Below are 18,731 nucleotides of genomic sequence, written 5' to 3' on the forward strand. Positions count from 1 at the left end.
ATCAAACTAATATGTGTTCACACTTAGCACCGGGCTATAAAAACTAACCACTCAAAAATTACTTCACAGTTCCTCTCCTCATCACCCACAAAACTGGTTTTCTCTATCAAGTCGTTCCGCCATGACCGGTAGGAGGAGTTTAGGGTGGACATATAACCAGGCAGCAAAGACCAAGGTCGCGGAAGCACTAGAGAGGTCCCGCCGCGAAGCCGCAACCACAGCAGAGATGTCCCGGCGCGCCGCGGAGCCCTCGAACGAGCTCTCACGGGCACGCGAGGGCTCTCACAAGCGCATTCGCGGCATCAGCCATCGCGACGAGCCGGCGTTCCAGAAGTCCTTCGCCGGCGACGACGACATTCTCGCTGGCGTCACTACACAGTAGGAGCTGCTCGACGGCTTGATGAAGCTTCTCAAGATCAGCGATGCCTCGGTTGACAAGGCGCCCGTCCTCATCGAGCAACTCATGGATGACAATGCGAAGCTCCTCAAGTTGCGCGCCGAGAAGGAGGAGGAGGCCGCCGGCTGGAAGATGCTGCATGAGCAGAGCAGTGCCTCAGAGATGATGCTGAAAGCGGTCATCGAGGAACTGATGGGTGGCTTGAGGAAGCTTCGGATCAAGCGCGAGTAGGAGGTGGAGGAATCCGTGGCTGCTTTCAAGCAAAGTCGTGAGGAATTGAAGAATGAGCTGCAGGATTTCGCCGCCCGGTGATCCATCGACGAGTAGAGACAGTAGCGACCCAGATCGTTGTCTGCAATTTCCTTCTTCTCTTGCCCCCGTGTCTTCCGGGCTTTGCCGCATGTGGCATTCAATTATCCGGAATATGTAAGACAATTATTATGTGTTCCATTGTAAATTTGTCATCGTATTATCCGTTGCCATTTTATTTGTGTTCGTATTATCCGTTGCCCTATGTGGTAATTTAAATTAGGGCGGAATACTAGTTGAAAACACGAACAAAGCAAATGCTGCCATGGGATCACAAGCAAATACCCTCTGTCCAGGTGCTTTAATTAACCCATTAATGGAGAAGTTGTGAGCGAGGCGCACGGCGGCTGGTGCATGGAGGTCAAAGAGCTCGCTTCCCGGTGAGCATGGGCGGCCTTGCTGCTCGCACGTGTCCCGTCGAGCCTGCGAGGTGGACAGGATGCACGCGTCCCATCAAGCCTGCACGGTGGACTGCTCGCACGCGTCCCGTCGATCCTGCACGACGGACTTCTAGCGCTCGTCCCGTCTAATCAAACAGCTGCACGCATGCCATCGAGTATGGTTAAATTTCGAGACGGTAAGTATAATACAACCATTTGTGATATTAACGTGTCAGCTTTTTGTTTCAAAAAGGACTTCGTTGGCTACTAAGGTGTGCGCCTCTTTTCAAACTAGACGATTTTTTTACCACGGCATATATGTGCCATGTCATGAAACCATGCCAAGTTTCATGTTTTTTGGGTGACTTTTTTATTTACTGGGATTTAAAAACCAAGATTCTCATTGTTTCAGGACGATGACAAGTTTGTAATTCATTCTCATTCCTTAAACGAGACCTAAACATGCACCCAATGACACATGTATGATTTCCCACCCATTTTGCTTCACTGGAGCATGTGGTTGTAGTTCAAATTTGAATTATGGACTACATTAAATGTATAGAAAACTTAGTAATTAGTAATATATATACAATGGCCAAACGAACCCTGAACAGTTTCAAATTTCAGCCCGACACTCCTGTTATTCTACGTTGCCTGTAGAAAACAAAGTTAAACGCGAGAAGAGGCATCAATTATCGTTTCGCCCACGAGAGGGGCATGTTTCCCTACTTGAACCACGAGGGTTGCGACAGGCTCCGGTTTGTAAAAGTCTTGTAATACAGCTTTGCCCAAATTGGACAATTATATATACCATGTAGTGACACCATGCCATGTTTCTTGATTTCCTGGTGAGTTTGGATTTACAGATATTTAAAAACAGAGATTCGCAATGTTTGTGGCCAGGCCATGACGGCAAGACGGTTGAATTCGTTCCCATTCGTTCCATGGGACCTAAACATGCACCCCAAGGAAACATGTACGTTTTTATAGCCACTTTGGTGCACTTGAGCATGTATTTGTAGTTCGGATTTGAATGATGGACATTAAATGCCTAGAAAACTCAATTAATGAATAAAAAATGTCAAACGAACTCTGAATAATTTCAAAGTTCAGCGCGAATCTCCAGTTGTTCCGTGTCGCGTGTAGAAGAAAATACGAGGCTAGAAGAGGGAGTGATTGTCGTTTGGCCCACAAGGGGACATGTTTCCATATCGAAACCATGAGGGTTCTTGTGACAGGCTCCGGTTTGTAAGAGGTTTGTAATAAAGCTTGGCCCAAATTGGCAATGTTTTTACCACGACATATATGTGCCATGACATGACACCTTGCCACCTTTGATGACTTTCTAGTGAGTTTAGGATTTATGGGGACTTAAAAACCGAGATTCGAAATGTTTGAGGAAGAGCCAGGACATCGGTACGGTTGTAATTCGTTCCCATTCCTGGCATGAGACCTAAACATGCACCCAAGGACACATGTATAATTTTTCTAGCCATTTTGGTGCACTGGAGCATGTATTTGTAGTTCAGATTTGAATTATGGACATTAAATGCCTAGGAAACTCAATTAGTGTATAAAAAGGCCAAACAAACCCTGAATAAGTTTAAATTTTAGCACGGATATCCCGTGGTTCCATGTTGCCCGTGGAAGAAAATACAAGGCGAAAAGAGGCAGTGATTACGTTTCGCCCACAAGGGGGACACGTTTCCCTATCATAACCACAAGGCTTCTTTGAGAGAAGCTCTAGTTTTTGTAAGAGGTTTGTAATAAAGCTTGGCCCAAATTGGACAATGTTTTTACAATGAAATATATGTGCCATGATGTGACACCATGCCACCTTTGATGACTTTCTGGTGAGTTTAGGATTTATGGGGACTTAAAAACCAAGATTTGAAATGTTTGAGTACGAACCATGACACCAGTACGGTTGTAATTCGTTCCCATTCCTGGCATGGGACCTAAACATGCATCCAAGGACACATGTATTATTTTTCTAGCCATTTTGGTGAACTGGAGCATGTATTTGTAGTTCAGATTCGAATTATGGACATTAAATGCCTAGGGAAATCAATTAGTGTATAAAAAGGCCAAACGAACCCTGAATAAGTTTAAATTTCAGCACGCATATCCTGTCGTTCCATGTTGCCCATAGAAGAAAATACAAGGTGAAAAGAGGCAGTGATTACATTTCGCCCACAAGGGGGACACGTTTCCCTATCGGAACACAGATGCTTCATTGAGAGAAGCTCCAGTTTGTAAGAGGCTTGTAACAAAACTTGTGCCACAATGGACGAAAAAATTCCTCGACATATAAGTGTGATGTCGTGACACCATGGCAGGTTTCACGATTTTCAGCTTAGTTTTGGATTTACGGGGATTTAAAAACCGAGATTCTTCTCACGAAATGTTTTCAAATAGCACACGGTTCACTCATGAAAGCCGATATTCAATGAAAACTTCATGGAAACCATATTTTAAAGTTTCATAAAAATCTGAAAAAATTGTGGGGTGTTAAGAAGGTGATGTTTTATTGCGACACAAAATTTCAAGTTGAAAAACATTACGAGATGTGAGCTATGAAAAAGACAAATTCCGCCCTGAATAGTGACATTACTATTCGACACTATTCAACACTGATTTTGTCTTTTTCATAGCTCACATCTCTTAATGTGTTTCAACTTGAAATTTTGTGTGCCAATAAAACATCATCCTCTTAACATTCCGCATTTTTTTGAATCTTCAAAACATCTTTTTCTCGTGGTTTTCACCGGTTTCCATCGAATTTTGGTTTCCGTATGATATCCCCCCCCCCGCTGCATGCGCTATCTGAGTCCTACGTTCTAACTGGCCAGAACCCAAACCCCACGGATCGTACGTGTGCACCGTTGGATGCTCCCTGATCGAAGGGCAACCCTGAGCCCTTTTGACAGCACATGCAGTACATGGGTAAGCACTGTGTGCATGCGTCGTGTAGCTCATGCTTCCTTCTCTACTATAGTAGGTTTTCATTCAAAACAGGCTACCGTTTCTCGCCACTCCTCTCATCGGTTTCCCGCCTCTTCTCCTAGATATGCATGATGTAGATGTTCGTTTAATTCTTATAGTTCATCTCATCCAAAATCAATTAGTTTTGTAAAAAAACTATTTTAAGATTCATGGAATTGTGCATTGTAAAGGTAAAAACAAAAAGTGACAATTCATTTAGAAAGAAAAGGTTTGGGCAATTAAGATATGGAAGATTCTAGAGAACAAAGGAGAAGTGCTTGTGTTTTGAGGTTTGTGCATTATGCTTAAGTTCAACCATGGAGTCTTCTAGATTGTACATGTGGCAGAATCTGGTGGAATGTAGATGATATCCAACGGCCAATAGTGCTCGGATTTGCCATCTCTGTACCGCCGGATTGGCTTCATCCAACGAGCAACTTTCATAGTTATTCGCACACTATATATGTGTATAGATGTATAGATATATATAGATGTGTCCCATGCTAGAAAAAATAAAGTTTGAGCGCATGTGTGGGACCCCCACCCCCCCCCCCCCCCGCGCGCTGCCGCCTCGATGCTGGGAAACTGACATCATAGGTATTGAACCAGGCTTGGAGTCGGGTACGGTGTTCGGTTTGTAATGTACTTGGCGTGGCCCATTGAAGTTGTGCATTTGGGATTTAAACACATCATACACCATCGTACCCATACATATTTTCGGGCCGCATGTAGTATATACGGGGTCTTTTGATCGACCACGTCTCCCTTGTGAGGTTTTTTGTGATGACATGGATATCTGTGGGCTCACTGAGTGTATATATATCATCCCTTTGACCGATAATGAGGGTTATGTGTTGGCCATGAATGGATTGCTCCTAGTTCATGTTAGGGTCGGTCACTGTCAAATGTCGGTCAACCAAAGCTCATGCTCATGCGTTGTCAGGATTCGCTCCCAGATGCTCGGATTGCTGGGTTCGACCTACATCAAACCCCGCGTACGTATCTCGTCCTTAACTACCTTGCCTTCATGGTTGTTGTCTGTATCGAGAGGTAGGCACCACATCTAAATTGTACATTATTCTATATTGAAAACACACATCACCCCTTCCCAATGTACATCATTTTGGGCCGCATGCAAGAGGTGCTGGTTTTGTGGTCCCTCTTGTGCGATGTTTATGATGGTTCAATCTATTGGCCCAATCGGTTTATTGAGAACAACAACTTCCATTTGACCAAACGAAAGATTCATTGGTCCGTCTTATGGTAGGTCATGGCGACATGCATGTATGACCAAAGTATCGATCATTACGTGCATCCGCCCCGCTGGCACGAAGTGGGAGGTGGTGGGCCAAGCATCCTAGCTAGGTACGACAGTATGTCATTATATATATATCCTAGCTAGGTGGTTGTTAGGGTGCTTTCGGGTTTGCGAGGCAGGTGCCACCAAAGTTATGCATTGTGTATTTAAAGTTTTAAACATCCCCAATATTCGTACATATATTTGGCCACTTCGAGGTGGTTCTTGACTTCTGGCCCCTCTCATGGATCTTCAATGACGCGCCCAACCATGGGCCGGGGGGGGGGGTTAAAGTTGTGCATTGGAATTTTGAACATCACATACCACCATTTTCACTCATATATATTTGGGCCACATGCTGGTGTGGCTGTCTTTTGACCCTCCCTAACGTTATTTTTTGCTGCAAAGACTCTGATGATCCTCAACGGACACGGGGTATAATATCTTAACCGTGTGCGATACAAGTGCGATGTGAATCACCACGACCACGCAAGCACGAGCAAATTAAGGTGGAGGTACTGGCTCAACCGTGTGCGATGCAAGTGCGCTGAAATCACCACGACCGCGCAAGCGCGAGCAAAGGGTGGACGTACTGGCTCAACCGTGTGCGATGCAAGTGCGCTCAAATCACCACGACCGCGCAAGCACGACCAAAGGATGGAGGTACTGGCTCAACCGTGTGTGATGCAAGTGCGCTGAAATCACCATGACCGCGCAAGCGCGAGCAAAGGGGTGGAGGTACTGGCTTAACCGTGTGCGATTTAAGTGCGTTGTATGATATGTCCATTTTGCATCATGCTTTTATATCGATGTTTATTGCATTATGGGCTATTATTACATGTTATGTCACAATACTTATGCCTATTCTCTCTTATTTTACAAGGTTTACATAAGGAGGGAGAATGCCGGCAGCTGGAATTCTGGGCTGGAAAAGGAGCAAATATTAGAGACCTATTCTGCACACCTCCAAAAGTCCTGGAACTCCACGAAAGTTATTTTTGGAAATAATAAAAAAATACTGAGCAGAAGAAATACATCAGGGGGCCACCACCTAGCCACGAGGGTGGGTGGCGCGCCCTACCCCCCTGGGCACGCCCCCTGCCTCGTGGGCCCCCTGTTAGTCCTCCGGTGGCCATCTTCTGCTATATGAAGTATTTCGCCCGAAGAAAAATCAGAAGGAACCTTTCGGGACGAGACTCCGCCGCCACGAGGCGGAACCTTGGCAGAACCAATCTAGGGCTCCGGCAGAGCTGTTCTGTCGGGGACACTTCCCTCCGGGAGGGGGAATCATCGCCATCATCATCACCAACGCTCCTCTCATCGGGAGAGGGGAATCTCCATCAAAATCTTCACCAGCACCATCTCCTCTCAAACTCTAGTTCATCTCTTGTATCCAATTCTTGTCTCCAAGTCTGGGATTGGTACCTGTGGGTTGTTAGTAGTGTTGTTACTCCTTGTAGCTGATGCTAGTTGGTTTATTTGGTGGAAGATCATATGTTCAGATCCTTTATGCATATTAATACTCCTCTAATTATGAACATGAATATGCTTTGTGAGTAGTTACGTTTGTTCCTGAGGACATGGGAGAAGTCTTGCTATTAGTAGTCATGTGAATTTGGTATTCGTTCGATATTTTGATGAGATGTATGTTGTCTATCCTCTAGTGGTGTTATGTGAACGTCGACTACATGACACTTCACCATTATTTGGGCCTAGAGGAAGGCATTGGGAAGTAATAGGTAGATGATGGGTTTCTAGAGTGACAGAATCTTAAACCCTAGTTTATGCGTTGCTTCGTGAGGGGCTGATTTGGATCCATATGTTTCATGCTATGGTTAGGTTTACCTTAATACTTTTGTTGTAGTTGCGGATGCTTGCAATAGAGGTTAATCATAAGTGGGATGCTTGTTCAAGTAAGAACAGCACCAAGCACTGGTCCACCCACATATCAAATTATCAAAGTACCGAACGCGAATCATATGAACGTGATGAAAACTAGCTTGACGATAATTCCCATGTGTCCTCGGGAGCGCTTTTCTCCATATAAGAGTTTGTCCAGGCTTGTCCTTTGCTACAAAAAGGATTGGGCCACCTTGCTGCACTTTATTTACTTTTGTTACTTGTTGCTCGTTACAAATTATCCTATCACAGAACTATCTGTTACCTACTATTTTAGTGCTTGCAGAGAATACCTTGCTGAAAACCGCTTATCATTTCCTTCTGCTCCTCGTTGGGTTTGACACTCTTACTTATCGAAAGGAGTACGATAGATCCCCTATACTTGTGGGTCATCAAGACTCTTTTCTGGCGCCGTTGCCGGGGAGTGAAGCGCCTTTGGTAGGTGGAATTTGGTAAGGAAAAATTTATATAGTGTGCTGAAATTTACTGTCACTTGTTACTATGGAAAGTAATCCTCTGAGGGGCTTGTTCGGGGTATCTTCACCCCGACCAGTAGAGCAAAGAGTTGCTCCTCAACCTACTGAACCTAGTGAAAATGAAAATTTCCACTTTGAAATTCCTTCGGGTATGTTGGAAAAACTGCTAGCTAATCCTTTTGCAGGAGATCGAACAAAGCATCCTGATGAGCACCTAATACATGTGGATGAAGTTTGTGGATTATTTAAGCTTGCAGGTGTGCCCAGTGATTTTATTAAGAAGAAGGTCTTCCCTTTATCTTTGAAGGGAGATGCATCGACATGGTATAGGCTATGTGATGATACGGGGTCATGGAACTACAAACGATTGAAATTGGAATTTCATCAGAAGTTTTATCCTATGCATCTTGTTCATCGTGATCGCAATTATATATATAATTTTTGGCCTCGCGAAGGAGAAAGCATCGCTCAAGCTTGGGGGAGGCTTAAATCAATGTTATATTCATGCCCCAATCATGAGCTCTCAAGAGAAATAATTATTCAGAATTTTTATGCTCGGCTTTCTGATAACAATCGCACCATGCTCGATACATCTTGTGCTGGCTCTTTTATGATGAAGACTACTGAATTCAAATGGGACTTATTGGAAAGAATTAAACGCAACTCTGAAGATTGGGATCTCGACGAAGGTAAGGAGTCAGGTATGACACCTAAGTTTGATTGTGTTAAATCTTTTATGGATACCGATGTTTTCCGTAAATTTAGCACTAAGTATGGACTTGACTCTGAGATAGTAGCTTCATTCTGTGAATCTTTTGCTACTTATGTTGATCTCCCCAAGGAGAAGTGTTTTAAATATCATCCTCCCATAGAAGTAAAAGTAGCTGCACCTATTAAAGTTGAAGAAAAAGACTATCACTTATAATGATCCTATTGTTCCTACTTCTTATGTTGAGAAACCACCCTTCCCTGTCAGGATAAAGGATCGTGCTAAAGCTTCAACTGTGGTTCGTAAAAGCAATATTAGCACTTATACACCTCCTGAGCAAATTAAAGTTGAACCTTATATTGCTATTGTTAAAGATCTCTTGTCTGATAATATTGATGGGCATGTTATTTATTTTTGTGAGGAAACTGCTAGAATTGCCAAACCTTGTGCTAAAGATAAACATAGACCTGTGGTAGGCAAGCCTGTTATTTCTGTTAAAATAGGAGATTATTGTTATCATGGCTTATGTGATATGGGTGCCAGTGCTAGTGCTATACCTCATGACTTATACAAACAAATTATGCATGAAATTATACCTGCTGAGATAGAAGGTATTGATGTTACTATCAAACTTGCTAATAGAGATACAATATCACCCATTGGAATTGTTAGAGATGTTGAAGTCTTGTGTGGGAAAACTAAATATCCTGCTGATTTTCTTGTTCTTGGTTCCCCACAAGATAGCTTTTGTCCCATTATATTTGGTAGACCCTTCTTGAACACCGTTAATGCTAGGATAGACTGCGAAAAGGATGTTGTTACTATTGGTCTAGGTGATATGTCTCATGAGTTTAATTTTTCTAAATTTCGTAGACAACACGGTGAGGAGGAATTACCTAGTAAGGATGAAATTATTGGTCTTGCTTCTATTGCCGTGCCTCCTAGTGATCCATTAGAAAAATATTTGCTAGACCATGAAAATGATATGTTTATGAATGAAAGAAGGGAAATAGATGAAGTATTCTTTAAACAGGAACCCATCCTGAAACACAATTTGCCTGTTGAAACCCTAGGGGATCCTCCTCCACCCAAGGGTGATCCCGTGTTTGAGCTTAAACTGTTACCTGATAATCTCAAATATGCTTATCTTGATGAGAAAAATATATATCCTATTATTATTAGTGCTAACCTTTCAGAGCATGAAGAAGAGAGATTATTGAAAACTCTGAGGAAGCACCGTGCTGCTATTGGATATACTCTTGATGATCTTAAGGGCATTAGTCCCACTCTATGTCAACATAAAATAAATTTGGAGGAAGATGCCAAACCAGTTCGTGATCATCAACGACGGCTGAATCCTAAGATGAAGGAAGTGGTAAGAAAAGAAATACTAAAGCTCCTTGAGGCAGGTATAATTTATCCCGTTGCTGATAGTCAGTGGGTAAGTCCTGTCCATTGTGTCCCTAAGAAGGGAGGTATTACCGTCGTTCCTAATGATAAAGATGAGTTGATCTCGCAAAGAATTATTACAGGTTATAGGATGGTAATTGATTTCCGTGAATTAAATAAGGCTACTAAAAAAGATCATTACCCCTTACCTTTTATCGATCAAATGCTAGAAAGATTATCCAAACATACACATTTTTGCTTTCTAGATGGTTATTCTGGATCCTCTCAAATACCTGTGTCAGCCAATGATCAATCAAAGACTACTTTTACTTGCCCTTTTGGTACTTTTGCTTATAGACGTATGCCTTTTGGTTTATGTAATGCACCTGCTACCTTTCAAAGATGCATGATGGCTATATTCTCTGACTTTTGTGAAAAGATTTGTGAGGTTTTCATGGACGACTTTTCCGTCTATGGATCCTCTTTTGATGATTGCTTGAGCAACCTTGATCGAGTTTTGCAGAGATGTGAAGAAACTAATCTTGTCTTGAATTGGGAAAAGTGCCACTTTATGGTTAATGAAGGTATAGTCTTGGGGCATAAAGTTTCTGAAAGAGGTATTGAGGTTGATAAAGCCAAGGTTGATGCCATTGAAAAGATGCCATGTCCCAAGGACATCAAAGGTATAAGAAGTTTCCTTGGTCATGCCGGGTTTTATAGGAGGTTCATTAAGGACTTCTCAAAAATTTCTCGGGCTCTGACTAATTTATTACAAAAAGATATACATTTGTCTTTGATGATGATTGTGTAGAAGCATTTGAAATACTTAAGAAAGCATTGATCTCTGCACCTATTGTTCAGCCACCTGATTAAAATTTACCCTTTGAAATTATGTGTGATGCTAGTGATTATGCTGTAGGTGCTGTTTTAGTGCAAAGAGTCGAGAAGAAATTAAATGTTATTCAATATGCTAGTAAAACTCTAGACAATGCTCAGAGAAATTATGCTACTACTGAAAAAGAATTCTTAGCAGTTGTATTTGCTTGTGATAAGTTCAGACCTTATATTGTTGATTCTAAAGTAACTATTCACACGGATCATGCTGCTATTAAATATCTTATGGAAAAGAAAGATGCTAAACCTAGACTTATTAGATGGGTTAGCTTGCTACAAGAATTTGATTTGCATATTGTTGATAGAAAGGGAGCTGAGAACCCCGTTGCAGACAACTTGTCTAGGTTAGAAAATGTTCTTGATGACCCACTACCTATTGATGATAGCTTTACTGATGAACAACTGAATGCCATAAATGCTTCTCGTACTGCTCCATGGTATGCTGATTATGCTAATTATATTGTTGCTAAATATATACCACCTAATTTCACATACCAACAAAAGAAAAAGTTTTTCTATGATTTGAGACATTACTTTTGGGATGACCCACATCTTTATAAAGAAGGAGTAGATATTGTTATTAGACATTGTGTACCTAAGCATGAACAGGAACAGATCCTACGCAAGTGTCACTCCGAAGCTTATGGAGGACACCACGCTGGAGACAGAACTGCACATAAGGTATTGCAATTCGGTTTTTATTGGCCTACTCTCTTCAAGGATGCCCGTAAGTTTGTCCTATCTTGTGATGAATGTCAAAGAATTGGTAATATTAGTAGACGTCAAGAAATGCCTATGAATTATTCACTTGTTATTTAACCATTTGATGTTTGGGGCTTTGATTATATGGGACCTTTTCCTGCCTCTAATGGATATACACATATTTTTGTTGCTGTTGATTACGTTACTAAGTGGGTAGAAGCTATTCCAACTAGTAGTGCTGATCATAACACATCTATTAAAATGCTTAAAGAAGTCATTTTTCTGAGGTTTGGAGTCCCTAGATATTTAATGATTGATGGTGGTTCACATTTTATTCATGGTGCTTTCCGAAAAATGCTTGCTAAATATGATGTTAATCATAGAATTGCATCCCCTTATCACCCGCAGTCTAGTGGTCAAGTAGAATTGAGTAATAGAGAGCTGAAATTACTTTGGCAAAAGACTGTTAATAGATCTATAAAGAATTGGTCCAAGAAACTTGATGATGCATTATGGGCCTATAGATCTGCATATAAAAATCCTATGGGTATGTCTCCGTATAAAATGGTTTATGGAAAAGCATGTCACTTACCTCTCGAACTAGAACATAAGGCTTATTGGGCTATTAAAGAGCTCAATTATGATTTCAAACCTGCCGGTGAGAAGAGGCTATTTCATATTAGCTCACTTAATGAATGGAGAACCCAAGCTTATGAAAATGCCAAGTTGTTTAACGAAAAAGTTAAAAGATGGCATGACAAAAGGATACAAAAGCGTGAGTTTAATGTGGGTGATTATGTATTGCTATACAAATCTCGTTTAAGATTTTTTGCAGGAAAACTTCTCTCTAAATGGGAAGGCCCTTACGTTATCGAGGAGGTCTATCGTTCCGGTGCCATAAAAATCAACAACTTCGAAGGCACAAATCCGAAGGTGGTGAACGGTCAAAGAATCAAACACTATATCTCAGGTAATCCTATAAATGTTGAAACCAATGTTATTGCAACCGTAACCCCGGAGGAGTACATAAGGGACACTTTCCGGAACGTTTCAGACTCCGAAAAGGAATAGGTATGTGGTACGGTAAGTAAACCGACTCCAAAACAGTTCTAATGGCAACTTTTCTCTCTTTTGGAATATTTAGAAAAATAGAAAAATAAGAAGCAGTCCGGGAAGGACACGAGGCCTCCACGAGGGTGGAGGGCGCGCCCCCCTACCTCGTGGGCACCTCGCGTGCTCTCCTAACTCCGTTTTCTTGCACGATACGTATTTTGGTCGGTAAAAATTCATTATATAATCTCCCGAGGGTTTTGACTCCTGTATCACGCAAATATTCTCTGTTCTTGTTTCGAGCTGTTGCTGCTGCAGATTAGAGCAAGATGTCTTGTCAAGAGTCAGTCGGGGAGAGCCGGGTGTCTCATCCGGCATCGGAACCAAGGACAAACAGCGATGCTGACCACTTTGGGCCAGCAATGGAGGAAGAGATGGAGGCTGATTTGATGAGGATAGACGCCATGGAGGATCAAGAAGTCACTTCTCGCTTCCGAGCTGGCTTCACGATGGGAGAACTAGAGAGCTCAGCCATTCCAAACTCGGTTATCCCTTCCAATGTTAGATTTCTTTCTTATGAAAATATGAAGAAGAGTATCACTTGTTCTCCCGCAGCTATGCAACACCCTTGGGTGCAAGGAGCTTTAGCCGTTACAGGAAAGCTTCGTAAGGAGATAATGGATCTCAAGCGGCAACTCAATAAGCTCGAGGAAGAGAATCGTATCCTGAGGGGCATTATCGCCAAGAATATCACATCACCGTCCCCGAAGAAGGAGATATAATCACATGGGTATGGGCATTCCCCTTGGCAAACTGCCAAGCTTGGGGGATATGCCTCGGTATCGTATCACCATCACACTCCTATCTTTACCGTATTTCTTAGTTCGATCCTATTAGTAGTATCTTGATCTAGTAGAATAAAAGTTTTGGTATGATCTAGTTTTGAGTTTTGCTTTATGATCCCTCTATGTAATCGAGTCCGTGAGCTATATAATAAAGATTAGTGTTGAGTCAAGGGCTTGATTATTTTGCCATGATCTTGAGTGAATAAAAGAAAAGAGAAAAAGAATAAAAAGAAATAAAGAGATCATATTGATCTTATGAAGAGTAATGACTTCACATAGAAAGAGTATGATGATTAAAAGTTGTTGAGAGTTGACAAACATAGCTTTCGTCATCGTTGCAATTAAGAGGAAATAATAAAGAAAGAGAGGTTTCACATATAAATATACTATCTTGGACATCATTTATGATTGGGAGCACTCATTAAAATATGACATGCTAAAGAGTTGATGTTGGACAAGGAAGACAATGTAATGGGTTATGTTTTCTTATATCTGAGATAAACTATATTGTCATGGATCATCCAACATGTTGAGCTTGCCTTTCCCCCTCATGCTAGCCGAATTCTTTGCACCAAGTAGAGATACTACTTGTGCTTCCAAATACCCTTAAACCCAGTTTTGCCATGAGAGTCCACCATATCTACCTATGGATTGAGTAAGATCCTTCAAGTAAGTTGTCATCGATGCAAGCAATAAAAATTGCTCTCTAAATATGTATGATTGATTGGTGTGGAGGAAATAATCTTTATACGATCTTGTGATGTGGAAGAAATAAAAGCGACGGACTGTATAATAAAGGTTCATATCACAAGTGGCAATATAAAGTGACGTTCTTTCGCATTAAGATTTTGTGCATCCAACCCTGAAAGCGCATGGCAACCTCTGTTTCCCTCTGCGAAGGGCCTATCTTTTATTATTATCTTCTATCTTATGCAAGAGTCATGGTGATCTTCACTATTCCTTTTTACATTTTATCCTTTGGCAAGCACAGTGTGTTGGAAAGATCCTGATATATATATATATATATATATATATATATATATATATATATATCTAATTGGATATGGGTTAGCATGAACTATTATTGTTTACATTACCCTTGAGGTAAAAGGTTGGGAGGCGAAACTATAAGCCCCTATCTTTCTCTGTGTCCGATTAAAACTCTGTAACCACAAGTATTGCGCGAGTGTTAGCAATTATGAAAGACTAAATGATAGTTGAGTATGTGGACTTGCTAGAAAGCTCTGACATAGATTCTTTCTGATGTTATGATAAATTGCAATTGCTTCAATGACTGAGATTTTAGTTTGTTGGTTCTCAATGAAGTTTCTGGTTCATACTTGACATTGTGAATAGATTATTACTTGAGCATAAGAAATCATATGACAATATCCATATATGTTGCTGTTATGAGAATAATCATGATGCCCTCATGTCTGTATCTTATTTTTATCGACACCTTACCTCTAAACATGTGGACATATTTATCGTTATCAGCTTTCGCTTGAGGACAAGCGAGTTCTAAGCTTGGGGGAGTTGATACGTCCATTTTGCATCATGCTTTTATATCCATATTTATTGCATTATGGGCTGTTATTACACGTTATGTCACAATACTTATGCCTATTCTCTCTTATTTTACATGGTTTACATAAGGAGGGAGAATGCCGGCAGCTGGAATTCTGGGCTGGAAAAGGAGCAAATATTAGAGACCTATTCTGCACAACTCCAAAAGTCCTGAAACTCCACGAAAGTTATTTTTGGAAATAATAAAAAATACTGAGCGGAAGAAATACATCAGGGGGCACCACCTGTCCACGAGGGTGGGGGGCGCGCCCCCCTGCCTTGTGGGCCCCCTGTTGGTCCTCCGGTGGCCATCTTCTGCTATATGAAGTCTTTCGCCCGAAGAAAAATCAGAAGGGACCTTTCGGGACGACACTCCGCCGCCATGAGGCGGAACCTTGGAGGAACCAATCTAGGGCTCCGGCAGAGCTGTTCTGCCGGGGACACTTCCCTCCGGGAGGGGGAAATCATCGCCATCGTCATCACAAACGCTCCTCTCATCGGGAGAGGGGAATCTCCATAAACATCTTCACCAGCACCATCTCCTCTCAAACCCTAGTTCATCTCTTGTATCCAATTCTTGTCTCCATGTCTGGGATTGGTACCTGTGGGTTGCTAGTAGTGTTGATTACTCCTTGTAGTTGATGCTAGTTGGTTTATTTGGTGGAAGATCATATGTTCAGATCCTTTATGCATATTAATACTCCTCTGATTATGAACATGAATATGCTTTGTGAGTAGTTACGTTTGTTCCTGAGGACATGGGAGAAGTCTTGCTATTAGTAGTGATGTGAATTTGGTATTCGTTCGATATTTTGATGAGATGTATGTTGTCTATCCTCTAGTGGTGTTATGTGAACGTCGACTACATGACACTTCACCATTATTTGGGCCTAGAGGAAGGCATTGGGAAGTAATAAGTAGATGATGGGTTGCTAGAGTGACAGAAGCTTAAATCCTAGTTTGTGCGTTGCTTCGTGAGGGGCTGATTTGGATCCATATGTTTCATGCTATGGTTAGGTTTACCTTAATACTTTTGTTGTAGTTGCGGATGCTTGCAATCGAGGTTAATCATAAGTGGGATGCTTGTTCAAGTAAGAACAACACCCAAGCACCGGTCCACCCACATATCAAATTATCAAAGTACCGAACGCGAATCATATGAACGTGATGAAAACTAGCTTGATGATAATTCCCATGTGTCCTCGGGAGCGCTTTTCTCCATATAAGAGTTTGTCCAGGCTTGTACTTTGCTACAAAAAGGATTGGGCCACCTTGCTGCACTTTATTTACTTTTGTTTTTGGTTGCTCGTTACAAATTATCCTATCACAAAACTATCTGTTACCTACTATTTCAGTGCTTGTAGAGAATACCTTGCTGAAAACCGCTTATCATTTCCTTCTACTCCTCGTTGGGTTCGACACTCTTACTTATCGAAAGGACTACGATAGATTCCCTATACTTGTGGGTCATCATTGTAAAACCACCACCTGTGGAAGCTAAAGGCGCGTAAGTTTATTTGGAAATTAGGACGAACCGTGTGTGATAGACCAGCTAGCTAGAAATATAAAAACAAACTACCCGCCTTGAGCATTGCAAAAATCAGAGGATCCGCGCCACTTTTCCTTATTATCATACACGCATATTGTTATTGGACCGTGCGCGATCTTGGGCACTGCCGCCCCGCATCAATTCCTTTACCGAAATTTTAGTAGCCGTCGTACTTCAACCGTCGCCCACACTCCTCCAGCACCGACCTTATAGTAAAATTGCAGTAGCCGAGGCATTTGAACCGTCGCCCTTCCTCGTCCACCACCATCTCCACCCACCATTACTAAAATTTTCAGTAGCTGCGGCGTATCCTCAAACACCCCCGCTCCACAGTCCCCCACCCGCCCCCTCCCCCCCTTCGAACCCTAGCTCGCGGCCGCCGCCAGCGGCGCCGCCAACCCTGCCGGTCTGCCCGTTCCTCCTAGCTTAGATAATAAAGTTTAGGTTATCCAGTGATTCCCATACCGTCGCCCACTCCCCTGAGTTTTTAGATGAGGCCTGTGGTGTCCCTCCCCGCCAGATCCACATCCCCTGCTCCAGAATGTCGCAGCCTAAGCTCGACCACGTATCCCGGGGAGCCCGACGAGCATTCGGCCAAGAAGAGGTTCATGGCCTCTCCGGCGGACGTTGGCGAGGTGGCTGCCGTTCGCCCCGACATGTCGATCCCGGAGCAACACGTTGCCGCGGAAGCCAGCGAAGACGTTCACTACGTTGCCATGCCGAAGGCTTCATGTCAGCGGGCTAGCGTATTACTGTATCTCGGAAAGCTAGCTACAACATCAAGCTCGTCCACACCGACGGCTTCACGCGTGCCATGTCACAGGTTAAGTGGTCCATCCCCAACCCCTCTGGTTCAACCGCCGTCGATCACTTCGACGGCCCTGCCGCTGATATCCTCTGCCAAGCGGTCAAGTATTTGCGAGCTTTATACGCCATCGAGCCCATTTTGTCACTTCTGAAGGACACGTTCTACGGCGGTGACTTGGGATCCTCAATTGCCAAGTCAGATCTCATCGACCATGACCACGACCAGGAGGAGGGCACCCATGAAGGTTCTTCCAAGGTGAAACAGCCCATCTATGACATCAGAGAGCGCACCATGGGTCTGTGCTCTTCCAACTGGAAGGATCCTGTCCATGAAATGTGAGGCAACATTCTATCAGCAAATATTACCTTTTCTAGCTTGCCACCAACCCGTACCCTTTGTTGTAGTAGCATTTTTCGTGCGGTGCTTTAACTGTGCCGTGTTTAATTATTTCAGTTATGCAAAAATGTATTGTTCAATAGGTCTATGTGATGTTTAAGTACGAATTTAGTTTCACGAATGGCTATATTTGGTTGTTTATAGTGAGTAGATGACTGGTGTATCTGTATTTGGTTGTTAGGTTGGTTGGAGTGAGCATTTTTTGAGTTATCGAGCAGATGCCTTGTTTATCTGTATTTGGTTCTTAGTTTGGTTGAAGTGACTATTTGTCCAGTTATCAAGCAGATGCCTTGTTTATCTGCATTTGGTTGTTAGGTTGGTTTTTTTAGCATTTGTCCAGTTATCAAGTAGATGCCTTGTTTATCTATATTTGGTTTTTAGGTTGATTTTTTTAGCATTTCTCCAGTTATCAAGCAGATGCCTTGTTTATCTTTATCTGCTTGTTAGGTTGGTTGTAGTGAGCATTTGTCCAGTTTTCAAGCATATGCCCTGTTTATCTGTATTTGCTTGTTAGGTTGGTTGCAGTGAGACTCTGTCGAGTTTTCAATGGCTATATTTGGTTGTTATACTGGTCATTTATGCCTTGTTTATTTCAGTCATTCACAATGTGTGGTTCATTATGTGCAAGTCGGAACTGTGCCGCTCGACTACATCAATACCTGTTTGAACGGCTATATTTGGTTCCAGTTATTCCTGGTGTAGTTAACACATGCCCTTTATTTCAGTGTTACACATTTATCCAGTGTGATGTTTAAGCATTACCTACGTTCTATTCATTTTCAACAATACCAGTTTGAATTGCAATATTTGATGTTGTTAAGCCTGCTGTCGGTAACATTGCCTCCCATTTTATATCTGCTTTAACAGCATGCTGAAACCAACACATTCAAGCTATCATTTGGAGATGATGTTGTTTACCTTTGCTATATTTGTTTGATGTTAAGATTGTTGTACTTATCATGCCTATCCACTACTTATGCAAGACAACAACGGGAGTGGCCACCATTTTCCGCCGAGTTAGCTTCATCCCTCGGCTTGTACTCCCCCTGTCGTTCCATAATGTAGTGCATATAGATCCAG

This window comes from Aegilops tauschii, chromosome 2 (assembly GCF_002575655.3).
Source record: "Aegilops tauschii subsp. strangulata cultivar AL8/78 chromosome 2, Aet v6.0, whole genome shotgun sequence".
NCBI lineage: Eukaryota > Viridiplantae > Streptophyta > Magnoliopsida > Poales > Poaceae > Aegilops > Aegilops tauschii.